General features: G+C 45.2%; 1 long non-coding RNA gene across 1 annotated transcript in view; it reads right to left on the reverse strand.

The window, feature by feature from the left end:
• LOC122556263 overlaps positions 1-14,124 on the reverse strand; it is a 38,961-nt gene that overhangs the window by 14,591 nt on the left and 10,246 nt on the right. The window lies entirely within an intron of this gene.

Below are 14,124 nucleotides of genomic sequence, written 5' to 3' on the forward strand. Positions count from 1 at the left end.
TGTCCATGGCATTAATCACCTCCAGCCTCCCCACTACTCTTGACCCACTCCAAATTGCCTGTCGGACCAACAGATCCACGTCAGATACCATATCACTTGCCCTTCACTCCTCCCTACAACATCCTGACACCAAGATATGTAAGAATCCTACTCATTGACTACAGTTCAGCCTTCAACACTATTGTCCCCTGATCTCAGACTAAGCCCCACTCTCTGCAACTGAATCCTCAGTTCCTTGACCCACAGACCACAATCAGTGAAGTTTGGGGACAATATTTCATCCTCACTAACACTCAACACTGGAGCCCCCCAGGGGTGCGTACTCAGCCCCCTACTGTACTCACTGTCTACCCATGACTGTGTTGCCAAATACCAGACTAATGCCATTTACAAGTTCGCTGATGACACCACCATAGTTGGTCAAATCTCAGATGGCGACAAAACAGACTACAGACAGGAGGTGGAAGACCTGGAAAAATGGTGCACTGAGAACAACCTAGCTCTCAACGCCAGCAAAACCAAGGAACTTATTATTTCGGTGGGATGTTACTCGTGCCCCCCTACACATTAACAGCATAGAGGTGGAACAAGTGGAGTGTGTTAAGCTCCTGGGATTGATTACCCACAACAAGCTTTCTTGGACTCTTCATGTGGACACACTGATTACAAAGGCCCAACAATGTCTCCTCTTCCTCAGGCAGCTGAGGAATTTTGGCATGATAGCGAATACCCTTGCCAACTTTTATAGGTACACCATTGAGAGCATTCTGTCTGGATGTATCACTATCTGCTATAGCAACTGTACCATTCAAGATTGGAGATGGTTAGAGAGTGGGGAACTGGGCCCGGACAATCACAAAGGCCAACCTCCCATCTATAGAATCCATCTAGCACGCCCGCTGTCAAGGAAAGGTCGCCAGCGTTCTCAAAGATTCATCTAGCCCTGACAATGTTTTTCGATAACCTCTACCATCAGGGAGAAGGTACAGAAGCCTGAACACACGCACCAGCTGGTTTTGTAACAGTTGCTACCCTACTGTTGTTAGAATACTGAATGGACTCACAAACTCTTAACATTCACCTGTACCTGTGTTTTTGTTTTTACTGCTGTTTACCTCTGATTTAATTATCTATGCTACTTAAGTCTGTGATCTGCCTGTATTGCTCGCAAAACAAACCTTTTCACTGTGCTTCAGTACACGTGACAAGAAATTCAATTCAATTCAATTCAATTGGTGATACAGTGGTTAGGTTAGGTCATGCTGGCTGGGAGATACTGGGTCTAGTGGCTGGAGGGTGAGGGGGCAGGGCAGGTCAGGTACAGGGGTGGGATTTTGGGGGTGGGGGAGTCCCAGGTGGAGGGGCAGGTTGGAAGACCGCTGACATCGGTGTGGAGATGGTGGTCAGGTCCAGCAAGGGGATTGAGAAAAGTAGATTTTATCAATTACGACCACAAAACACATATATGGTCACTGGAGAAATTCAGCAGATCTGACAATCTGCGGAGAGAAAGCAGAGTGGAACTGTTCTGAAGTGTCACTGGACCCGAAACATTAATTTAGCTTTTTCTACACAGCTGCTGTTGATGCGTTTCTCCAGCAATTCCTGTTTTGTTTCAGATTTCCAGCATTCACAATTCTGTTTTAGATTCTAGGTCACTATTACCTAGTCATTCCCCCACTTCTAATATATTAACTTAGATCTAGTGTGCAAAATCAGAGCAAACAGCACGTTTTCCCTCTTTGGCCTTTTTAAATACTCAGTTTGAGTGAAATCTTAAAGAAATTGTAGAACTTATGTCCCATTACTTCCTTTACATTCTCTCTAGCCAATTAATGAAGATAATTGAAATCCTCAAGATTGTTTTTCCACAATTTGTTGACACATTTCTTGCTGGTATCATTGAGAATTGGTGTATCACATGGCCAGGGTGCTGCAATTAGTTGGCTTCACAGCGACTGTGGGGTTAAATGTGATGAAATCACAAAAGGTTTATTAGAATTTAAAGAGCATTGAATGACTGGTATTCTTAGCTACTATGACATTAAAGCAAATCAATTAAAGAGCAGAATATTGACTCAATGGAAAAAGATCACTCAAGGTTAATTGGAGAGCACTAAAATGCAACACGAAGCAAACTCAGCGAACATTATTTCAAAATGGAAATGCCTCACTTCAGAATTATTCGGAAATATTTCCAATTATTTTTGTCAAAGTGTGTGACAATCTCAAGATCTAATGATTGAAAGTAATTCGTGATTTTCTTTCACTACTTGCTGAATCTACTTTGCTCTGCATTTTCATTTTTTTAAAAATGATATTCGATAACAGAATGTAGAAAGTAAGACATGAGGGCGGGTTTAAATTGCCAACGAAAAGCAGTACTTGCTAAAGGAACTCCACAAAATGCTTGATGTGTCCTTCTGCAGGATACGGTGGTTGGCTCTGAATTAGGGGCAGTTCTTGTGTTGTACCGAGTTCAGTGAAAGGTGGCTCATCTAGATGGTATATCGATCCTGAAAACATTCAGTGTTCTCCCTGGTTAACTCATTTTCGACAATGGGATACTCTCGGTTCTCTATTCCCAGGGGTAAAGTTTTGTCATTGGCCTTCCTCACCATCTCTGAAACACTCCTTACATCAATACCAAAATGTCTTGGTTGAAGCCAATGCAGAAGAGGTTTTGGAAGAACGCAGATCAAGGTGTCCACTTTCTAACCCTGTTTATTTCTGTCTCAAGCAGATTTTACTCCCAGTGGAATTCCATTCTATGTTGGTGATGCGTGAACCGTCCTGGTAGGTGGACTAGGAAATCAGGTTCATTAACATACACCACAAATTAAATGAAATGGCCAGGTCTTTCCACTATTCCCCTGGACTAAAGCTCGACAAAACAGACAAAACCTCTTCTCTCATTACCACTCATTCGAAAGAAGGAATTACTTAGCAATTCACCAGGTAGGGGAGATATGGCCTTGTAGAATTGATGATGGCCTCAGGATTGAGTAAAACTCCCTATCATCTAAAAATACTTGACAAGACACTGGACTTTCCTAATATCTAAAATACTGAACAAAATCCTGAGCTCAGACTGCAACAAATGCACATAGAGTCAGGATGATTTCAGTCTGAGATGATTGTTCAGTCCAGAATTGCAACTTACACCTCCACTCTAAGAGAACAAATCAACCAAACCTAACACACTGGACTGAAACTAACGTTTAGAACATAGAACAATAGAGTGCAGAACAGGCCCTTCGGCCCCTCAAATGTTGCACCGACCTGTGAACTATTCTCAGCTTGTCCCCCTACACTATCCCAAAATCATCCATGTGCTTATCCAAGGATTGTTTAAATCTCCCTAATGTGGCTGAGTTAACTACATTGGCTGGTAGGGCATTCCACACCCTTACCACTCTCTGAATAAAGAACCTGCCTCTGACATCTGTCTTAAATCTATCACCCCTCAATTTATAGTCATGACCCCTTGTACAAGCTGACATCATCATCCCAGGAAATAGACTTTCACTGTCCACTCTATCTAATCCTCTGATCATCTTGTATGTCTCTATCAAATCCCCTCTTAGCCTTTTTCTTTCCAATTAGAACAGACACAAGTCTCTCAGCCTTTCCTCATAAAAGCTTCCCTCCAGACCAGGCAACATCCTGGTAAATCTCCTCTGCACCTTTTCCAATGCTTCCACATCCTTCCTGAAATATGGCGACCAGAACTGGACACAATATTTCAAGTGCGGCCGCACCAGCATTTTGTATAGTTGCGCCATGATCTTGCGGCTCCAGAACTCAATCCCCCTACCAATGAAACCTAACACACCGTATGCCTTCTTAACAGCACTATCAACCTGGGTGGCAACTTTCATGGATCTATGTACATGGACTCCAAGATCCCTCTGCACATCCACGCTACCAACAATCTTTCCATTAACCAGTACTCTGCCTTCCTGTTATTCTTCCCTAAGTGCATCACCTCACATTTAGCTGCATTGAACTCCATTTGTCACCTCTCAGCCAAATTCTGCAGTTTATCCAAGTCCCCTTGCACCCTGTAACATTCTTTCAAACTGCCCACTACTCCACTGCCTTTCGTGTCATATATCTCAGGCTACCCAACACAGACAGTATGGAGCCTATAGAGATAACGGCATTCGACCTCAAAATCCACTCACACATGCCCTCACCATTGGGAAACCAATCAACTTTAGAAGGAAACACCAAAAACAAAATGGACAACAGAGATTTGAGAAGAGTTAATCGGGCACACAGTCTGTATATTGCCACGCCCGATCTCACCTGAGAGCCTTTTTTAACCACATGCTTCTGCCCAAATAACTTCTCCACAGGCTCCAGCGAGCAGCTTCAGAACCAATAACCATGGAGGCCAAACAGAGAAGCTGAATCAGGAAGCCAGGCCAAGGGCATCATCGCAACAAAGGACATCTGAGAGGTAGGTAAGCCAGCCAAATGTTATCCGAAAAACCGAACAAAGGCCTGTTCCGAACCGAGAGAAATGACGGCAACAACTTCACCAGCCAACTGTACTTCAAAACTGCATTTTCCTCAGTGGTGAGCTTTAACTCCTGAGATCCTGAAGTTTCTGACCTAGTTAGCAGGGAGGGGGAGGTGGGTGGTGACAGTGCAGGGACTCCAAGGGTAGGAACCCTGAAGAAAGTTTTTATGATTAAAACTGCTGTTTCAGTTTAACAGTGTTTAATCTGTTTATGAGTGTATTTAATTACTGAGCTCTGTATAATTAATAATATTATTTTCACTGTGTAGTGCTTTTACCTGTAATTCTTGTGTTATACTCTCCTTTTTCTATTTAAATAAACATCGATTGTTTTGCCCTGAAATACTAGTCTACGTGCCTTCTTCCTTTTACATTTCTCTAAATAAGATGTGTCAGAACCAGGGATCTGGGGATGATTCAAATCATCGAAAATCAGCAAATTTATAGAGTGTGAATTTCGCTTCGGCGGGTCGGTGTGGACTTGTTGGGCCGAAGGGCCTGTTTCCACACTGTAATCTAATCTAATCTAATCTAATCTAATCGATTCAAATCATCGAAAATCAGCAAATTTATAGAGTGTGAACCAGAACCCTACAGCCTCATGGTATCATTGCTAGACAATTAATCCATAGTTAATGTTCTGGGGACCTGGATTTGAATCCCCCCACGGGTTATAGTGGAATTGAATTCAATAAATATCTGGAATTAAGAGTTTAATGATAACTGTGAAATTGTTGTTGATTGTTGGGGGCAAATCCTGTCTGGTTCACTAATGTTCTTCGGAGAAGGAAAATGCTGTTCTTACCTGGTCTGGTCCACGTGTGACTCCAGACCCACACAGCAATATGGTTGACTCTTAACTGTCCTTTGGGCAATTTGGGATGGAGAATAAATGCTGACCTCACCAGCAACATGAACATTTTTTTTTAAAATGTAAGGAAACAGAATATACCAAATATCTCTTCAATGTGTCAAATCTAGATATTTTCAACTTCTTTGATATGCCTGTATCTGGATCAACCTGGAAAACAAGATAATGACATCCGAATTTATAAATGGAGACTCACTATTGTAATGTCATAGAGTCATAGAGATGTACAGCATGGAAACAGACCCCTCAGTCCAACTCGTCCATGCCGACCAACTGTCCTAACCTCATCGAGTCCCATTTGCTAGCACTTGGCCCAAATCCCTCTAAATGCTTCCTACTCATATACCCATCCAGATGCCTTTTAAATGTTGTAATTGTACCAGTCTCCACCACTTCGTCTGGCAGCTCGTTCCATATAGACACCACCCCTGCATGAAAAAGTTGCCCTTTGGGTCCCTTTTAAATTCTTCCTCTCTCAAGCTAAACCTATGCCCTCTAGTTTCAGACTCCCCCACCCCAGGGAAAATATTTTGTCTTAGTGGGTTTTGAGAAGATTTGTAGCTCAGGTTGAGGTTCTGGATGTAGGTTTGCTCGCTGAGCTGGAAGGTTCGTTTTCAGATGTTTCAACACCATACTAGGTAACATCTTCAGTGAGCCTCTGGATGAAGCACTGGTGGTGTAGCCCACTTTCTATTTATATGTTTGGGTTTCCTTAGGTTTGTGATGTCATTTCCTGTGGTGACGCTATTTCCGGTAGTGATGTCATTTTCTGTTCTTTTTCTCTGGGGTGATAAATGGGATCCAAATCAATGTGCTTGTTGATAGAGTTCCAGTTGGAATGCCATGCTTCATCCTAGATGAAGTGAACAGCCAATGGGGAACTTCCAACCAGCGTATACAGGAAAACAACACATATGAACCAAATATCAAACTACAGAAGCAACAACTAACATCCAGAAATGAAGCTGCATTAGAACACTGTTTCAATGAGTCACCACACACTGCAACACAGAGAAACTACGCAGAGCAGAGGTAAATCACCTACACAGTGTATTCAAAAAGAACAGGTACGCAATGAACACAGTCTGCTGATTTCTCAGCAACAAACCCCAACAAGCAGACAAAACACATCCAGAAATCTTAGCCACTCTCCCTGATATCAAAGGCATCTCAGAAATGACTGCCAGACTATTCAGACCCCTTGGCATCATTGTAGCCCATAAACCCACCAACACACTAAAGCAGCAGCTAATGAACTTGAAAGATCCTATTCAAATGACAATCAATTCTAATGTCATTTACAAAATACCTTGCAAGAACTATAACAAACAGGCAGAAACTAGCCATCAGGATACATGAACATCAATTAGCCATAAAAAGACATGACCCACCCATATGGTATCCTTACATATAAATGAGGAGAGACACTACTTTGACTGGGACAACACATCCATCCTAGGACAAGCCAAACAGAGACACGCATGAGAATTCCTAGAAGCATGGCATTCCAACCGGAACTCCATCAACAAACACATTGACTTGGATCCCATTTACCACCCGCTGAGAAAAAGAATAGGAAATGACATCACCAATCCAAGGAAACCCAAAACATATAAATAGAAAAGCGTGCTACACCACCAGTGCTTCATCTGGAGGCTCACTGAAGATGTTACATAGTTTGGCAATGAAATGTCTGAAAATGAAACTTACAGCTCAGTGAACAAACCTATATCCAGAAAGACTTTGTCTATTTATCCTCTCTGTGCCCCTCATGAGCTTATAAATCTCTAGAAGGTCACCACTCAGCCTCTGTTGCTTCAGGGAAAACAGCCCCAGCCTATCCAGCCTCTCCCTGTAGTTCAAAACCTCCAAACCTGGCAACATCCTTGTAAATCTTTTCTGAACCCCTTCAAGTTTCACAACATCCTTCTTACGGGAGGGAGACCAGAATTGCATGCAATATTCCAAAACCGGTCTAACCAACGTCCTGTCCATCCACAACATGACCTCCTAATTCCTACACTCAATGCTCTGCCCAATAAGAAACCACATGGTCAATGTAAGAGTAATACGATAATATTAATAGTAATATTATCTTTAATGTTTGGGGAAACTGACATTTGTCACCAAGGGCTTAAAAGGGGCATTTATTTTATTTTAAATGCCCAAGAAATGCAGATGCTGGAAATCTGAAACAAAAACACAGAAATTGCTGGAAGAACGCAGGTGTGCAGATAAAGCAGAGTTGATGTTTCGAGTCCAGTGATCCTTCTTCAGTATTTGTTTTATGTTTGGCTGTAATACCTCATTTAATTCAGAGTTACACAGCAGGAAACAGATAGTTCATTCCTTTCTTTAACTTCCCTTGTTGCTACCAAAATGTAACACAGCCATTGGCTGTTCATCCCCCAGCTTCTTCAGAATGACCTGCAGCCACTCAGTGACATCTCTGGCACAGGCAAAATGCCCACCCCGGAGTTTCTTTTGCAGCTACAGGAATACCAGTCTGTTGCCTTTACTATTCATTATCCAATTAATATAGCCCAGTCCCACTATCTTGCTCCTCAGCCTCTCTTGTGCAGAAATACCCATGGTGCCAGTGACCTGACTCTGGTTGCTATCCCCTGAAAAGCCATCTCCGCCAACAGCACACAATTTTATCTGTCAGAGAAGGGGATGGCCTCAAGTCATGGCTGCCTTCCTCCATTCTGCCTGGCGTTTAGCTTCCCCTTTCTGACAGGTTAGCTACTGAACATGCTGCCAACCATATTCACAGGTGATCCAGTTGCAGCTCCACAATGTTAGCCAGCAACTGCAGCTGGATACACATCCTCCACACATGGGCACCAGGGGCTTTGGAAGAGTCCATGACTTCCCACTTAGTTCAGGAGGAACACTTCACAGACCTGACTGACCATGACTTCCCATAAATTAAGTTCATTTTTTTTAAGATTACTTACAGTGTAGAAACAGGCCCTTCTGCCCAACAAGTCCACACTGACCCGCCGAAGCGCAACCCACCCATACCCCTACATTTACCCCTTCACCTAACATTACGGGCAATTTAGCATGGCCAATTCACCTGACCTGCACATCTTTGTGACTGTGGGAGGAAACTGGAGCACCCGGAGAAGGGCGGGAATTGAACCCGGGTCTCTGGCGCTGTGAGGCAGCAGTGCTAACCACTGTGCCACCGTCATCTGTTATTCCTTTCAAAGAAGAGTCAATATGCAAGGGATGTTATTTCTCTCCAGCACTAACATTTTAAGAACAGCTATTTGTTTAAAGATATACAGGTTTCTTATTTATGGCAATGCTGACTAGCTTCCTACCAACCAGTGAACTTCTGGAATTCGCATGATGCCATCTTTGCTTTTATCTCTGTTTTGAATTCAGCCCCATGCCGCTCCTTCACAGGGCCCTCCTGCCTCCATCTCTCCTGTTATAGGCCCCAAGCCTCAGCCCTGATTTATATCCTGCTGCACAATGCTGCTCCCTTTCAGGTCGCATTGTCACCCTCAAATCTCAGGCATCCTTCCAAAAATTCAATACGTCCACCAATGAACTGAGAGATTTCCTTGATGTGACTGCGGATTTTTTTCCAGCAGGAACTGACTATGCTACATTCTTCCTGGGCAGCATCACTGTAATGCTGACCATGGGACACTCCCCCCGCAGGCTGTGTCACTGTAATGCTGACCGTGAGACACCGCTGCAGGCTGTGTCACTGTAATGCTGACCGTGGGACATTCCCCTGCAGGCTGTGACACTGTAATGCTGACCATGGGACATTCCCCTGCAGGCTGTGTCACTGTAATGCTGACCATGGGTCACTCCCCGCGGGCTGTGTCACTGTAATGCTGACCATGGGACACTCCCCGCGGGCTGTATCACTGTAATGCTGACCATGGGACACTCCCCGCGGGCTGTGTCACTGTAATGCTGACCGTGGGACACTCCCCGCGGGCTGTGTCAATGTAATGCTGACCATGGGACACTCCCCGCGGGCTGTGTCACTGTAATGCTGACCATGGGACTCCCCCCGCAGGCTGTGTCACTGTAATGCTGACCATGGGACACTCCCCCCGCAGGCTGTGTCACTGTAATGCTGACCATGGGACACTCTCTGCAGGCTGTGTCACTGTAATGCTGACCATGGGACACTCCCCGCGGGCTGTGTCACTGTAATGCTGACCATGGGACACTCTCTGCAGGCTGCTTCACTGATTACAGAACTCACTCCCCCGGCAGCTTCATTACGATGTTGATCATTTGGCACTCTCCCTAGCTGCTTCAGTGTCAGACTGACTGCAGGACCCTGTTATGGGAAACGTTATTATGTCTTTGTTTCTGAGGTTTTAAACTGAACCAAGCAAGCAGGCACACTAAAGTAGAGTGTTTTCATTCTTTGGTTTGCCACCTTGAGTTAAGTTGATCATTATTTTCCTTGTACTTTGCAAACACATTCTTTAAATGGTGTTTGTCATTTTTATAAATGACCTGGCTGAAGTTTAATAAGTTTGTGGATGACACTAAGGTGGGCAGATTTGTGGATAGTGCAGAAGGATGTTGTAGGTTTCAGAGGGACATAGATAAGCTGCAGAGCTGGGCCGAGAGGTGGTAAATGGAGTTTAATGTGGAAGAGTGTGAGGTGATTCACTATGGAAGGAGCAACAGGAATGCAGAGTATTGGGTTAATGCTATGATTCTTGGCAGTGCTGATGAACAGAGATATCTCGGTGTCCAGATACATAGATCCCTGCAATTTGCCACCCAGGTTGATGGGTTGTTAAGGAGACATACGGTCCTTTAGCTTTTATTAGTAGAGGGATCGAATTTTGGAGCCACGAGGTCATACTGCAGCTGTACAAAGTGCGCCTGCACTTGGTATATTGCATATAGTTCTGATCATCGCATTTTAGGAAGGATGTAAAAGCTCTGAAAGCGGTTCAGAGGAGATTTACTAGGATGTTGCCTGGTATGGAGGGAAGGTCTTGCAAGGAAAGGCTGAGAGAAAAAAAAGGATTCTGGGTAATTCAAGATAGAGACTGGAAAAAAATCTGGCTGTAACAGGCTGCTCCTTTTGAGGTATTTTAGGTGCTGGAGGTGATTTCCTCAAATTCAAGGAGCAGCAATTACTGTTTTATATGCCGTTGCATTGATTTGGAAATTTTTTAAAAAGTCAAAATAACTTTTTCAAAGTTTTCAAAGGGAGAAAGACAGACAAAGGCAGCAAGCACATGGATTATAAGAAAGCAAGAGAAAGAAACCCACACTGCTAACTGACAGAGGCAGTGAATCTGCACAGTTACTGCCTCTGCTGTCAAATTCATGCATCGTTGGACATTACTACCAGTGCTACGAGCCAGTGAAGGTATGAATAGAAGGATAGAGAAGATGAATGTGTGGTTGGGGAGCTGGTGTAGGGTAGAAGGATTCATATTTTTGGATCATTAGAATCTCTTCAGGGGTAGAAGTGAGCTTTTACAAGAAAGATGTATTGCACCCGGATTGGAAGGGGACTAATATACTGGCAGGGAAATTTGCTGGAGCTGCTCAGGTGGATTTAAACTAGTGAGGTGGGGGGAGGGGGTGCGGGTGGTGGTGGTGGGACCCAGGGAGATAGGAAAGAGATCAATCTGAGACTGGTACAGCTGAGCAAAGAACAAGTCAAATATTCAGGGCAGGCAGGAACAAAGCAGAGGACAAGGTAGGATGATAAATGAAACTGCATTTATTTCAATGCAAGAACCCCGCACTGCCTGATTCAACCTTCTTTCTAAGATTCACAAACCTGACTGCCGCAGTCGACCCATTGTCTCAGCCTGCAACTATCCCACTGAACTCATCTCTTCCTACCTCGACACCATCCTGCCCCCCCCTTAGTCCAGGAACTCCCCACCTACGTTCGTGACACCACCCATGCCCTTCATCTCCTCCAAGATTTTCATTTCTCTGGCTCCCAACACCTCATCTTCACCATGGACATCCAGTCCCTGTACACATCAATCTGCCACGACGAAGGTCTCCAAGCCCTCCGTTTCTTCCTCTCACGCCGTCCCAACCAGTACCCTTACACCGATAACCTCATCCGCCTGGCTAACTGGTCCTCACCCTCACCAACCTCTCCTTCCAATCCTCTTATTTCCTACAAACCAAAGGGGCAGCCATAGGCACTCGCATGGGATCCAGCTATGCCTGCCTGTTTGTCGGGTACGTGGAACAGTCCATCTTCCGCAGTTACACCGGCACTACACTGTTCTTCTGCTATATCGATGACTGTATTGGCACCACCTCATGTTCCCACAAAGAACAGTTCATCAACTTGACCAACAACTTTCACCCTGACCTCAAATTCACCTGGACCATCTCTGCAACCTCCCTCCCCTTCCTGGAGCTCTCGGTCACTGTTTCTGGTGACCGACTAACCACAGACGTCGACAAGCCCACCAACTCCTACAGCTACCTAGACTACAACTCCTCCCACCCTACATCCTGTAAAAAACACCATCCCTTATTCCCAACTCCTCCGCCTCTGCCGCAGGATGACTAATTCCACCTCAGAAAGTCCCAGATGGTCTCATGATCACAACTTCCCTTCCCACGTGGTTGACGATGCCCTCCAGTGCATCTCCTCCACTTCACGCACCACTACCCTTGAACCCACCCCTCCAACCGCAACAACGATAGAATCCTCCTGGTCCTCACTTTCCATCCCACCAACCTCCGCATACATTGCATCATCCTCCGTCACTTCCGCCACCTCCAAACGGGCCCCACCACCAGAGATATATTACCCTCCCCACACCTATCAGCATTCTGGAGAGACCATTCCCCCTGCGACTCCCTCATGAAGTCCACATCCCCCCACCAGCTCACACCCCCCTCTTGGCACCTTTCCCTGCCACCGCAGGAAGTGCAAAGCCTGTGCCCATACCACTCCACTCACCTCCATCCAAGGCCCCAAGTGATCCTTCCACATCTGTCAGAAATTCACCTCACCTCTCCTAATGGCATCTGTTGCACCCAGTGTGGTCTCCTCTATATCGGGGAGATAGGACATATTCTTGCAGATCGTTTCAGAGAGCATTTCTGGGACATCCATACCCACCAACACCACTGACCCGTGTTTGAACATCTCAACACCCCCTCCTACTCCGTCAAGGACATGCAGGTCCTGGGCCTCCTCTATCGCCAAACCCTTACCACCTGGAGGATGAACGCTTCGTATTCCGCCTTGGGACCCTGCAACCACACGGGATAAATGTGAATTTCCAAAGCGGTCTCATTTCCTCTCTCCCCATGTTATCTCAGTCCCAAACCTACAACTCAGTACTGCCCTCCGGACCCATCCATCACTGCCCCCTCCAACCTATCACCTTCTCCCTCACCTTCATCCATCTATCACTTTCCCAACTACCTCCCATTTATCTCTCAGCCCCGACTCACAAGCATCATTGCTGATGAAGGGCTTATGCTTGAAACGTCCTGGTCCTCAGATGCTGCCTGACCTGCTGTGCTTTTCCAGCACCACACTCTCGACTCTGATCTCCAGCATCTGCAGTCCGCACTTTCACCTAACAAGGAAGGCACATGAACGCAGGGCATGGTTAGGAACATGGGACTGGGTTATCATTGCAATTATAGAAATATGGCTCAGGGATGGACAGGACTGGCAGCTTAATGTTCCAGGATACAAATGCTGCAGGAAGGATAGAAAGGGAGGTAAGAGAGGAGGGGGACTGGCATTTTTGATAAGGGATAGTATTGCAGCTGTACTTAGGGAGGCTATTCCCAGAAATACATCCAAGGAAGTTATTTGGGTAGAACTGGGAAATAAGAAAGGGATGATGACCTTCTTGGGATTGTATTGTAGACCCCCTAATAGTCAGAGGTAAATTGAGAAGTAAACGTGTAAGGAGATCTCAGCGATCTGTAAGATAATTGGATGGTTATGGTAGGGCATTTTAACTTTCCAAACACAGACTGGGATTGCCATAGTGTTAAGGGTTTAGATGGAGAGGAATTTGTTAAGTGTCTACAAGAAAATTCTCTGAGTCAGTGTGTAGACGTACCTACTAGAGAAGGTGCAAAATTTGATCTACTCTTGGGAAATAAGGCTGGGCAGGTGACTGAGGTGTCAGTGGGGGAGCACTTTGGGGCCAACAACCATAATTCTATTAGTTTTAAAATAGTCATGGAAAAGGTTAGACTAGATTGAACAATTGAAGTTCTGAATTGGAGGAAGGCTAATTTTGATGGTATTAGGCAAGACCTTTCAAAAGCTGATTGGGTGCAGCTGTTCACAGGTAAAGGTACGGCTGGAAAATGGGAAGCCTTCAGAAATGATATAACAAGAGTCCAGAGACAGTATATTCCTGTTAGGGTGAAAGGAAAGGTTGGTTAGTGTAGGGGACGCTGGATGAGTAGGGAAATTGAGAGTCTGGTTAAGAAAAAGAAGGAAGCATAAGTCAGGTATAGACAGGAGATATCGAGAGAATTGAAGAGCTTCAGGGCAGAGGAAATGCACATCACCTCAGGAGATCTCCCACCCACAGCTTCCAACCTCATAGTCCGGGAACCCCGCACTGCCCGGTTCTACCTCCTTCCCAAGATCCACAAGCCTGACCACCCTGGCCGACCCATTGTCTCAGCATGCTCCTGCCCAACTGAACTCATCTCTACCTACCTCGACACTGTCCTATCCCACCTAGTCCAGGAACTC

The sequence above is a fragment of the Chiloscyllium plagiosum genome, chromosome 13, assembly GCF_004010195.1.
Source record: "Chiloscyllium plagiosum isolate BGI_BamShark_2017 chromosome 13, ASM401019v2, whole genome shotgun sequence".
Lineage (NCBI taxonomy): Eukaryota > Metazoa > Chordata > Chondrichthyes > Orectolobiformes > Hemiscylliidae > Chiloscyllium > Chiloscyllium plagiosum.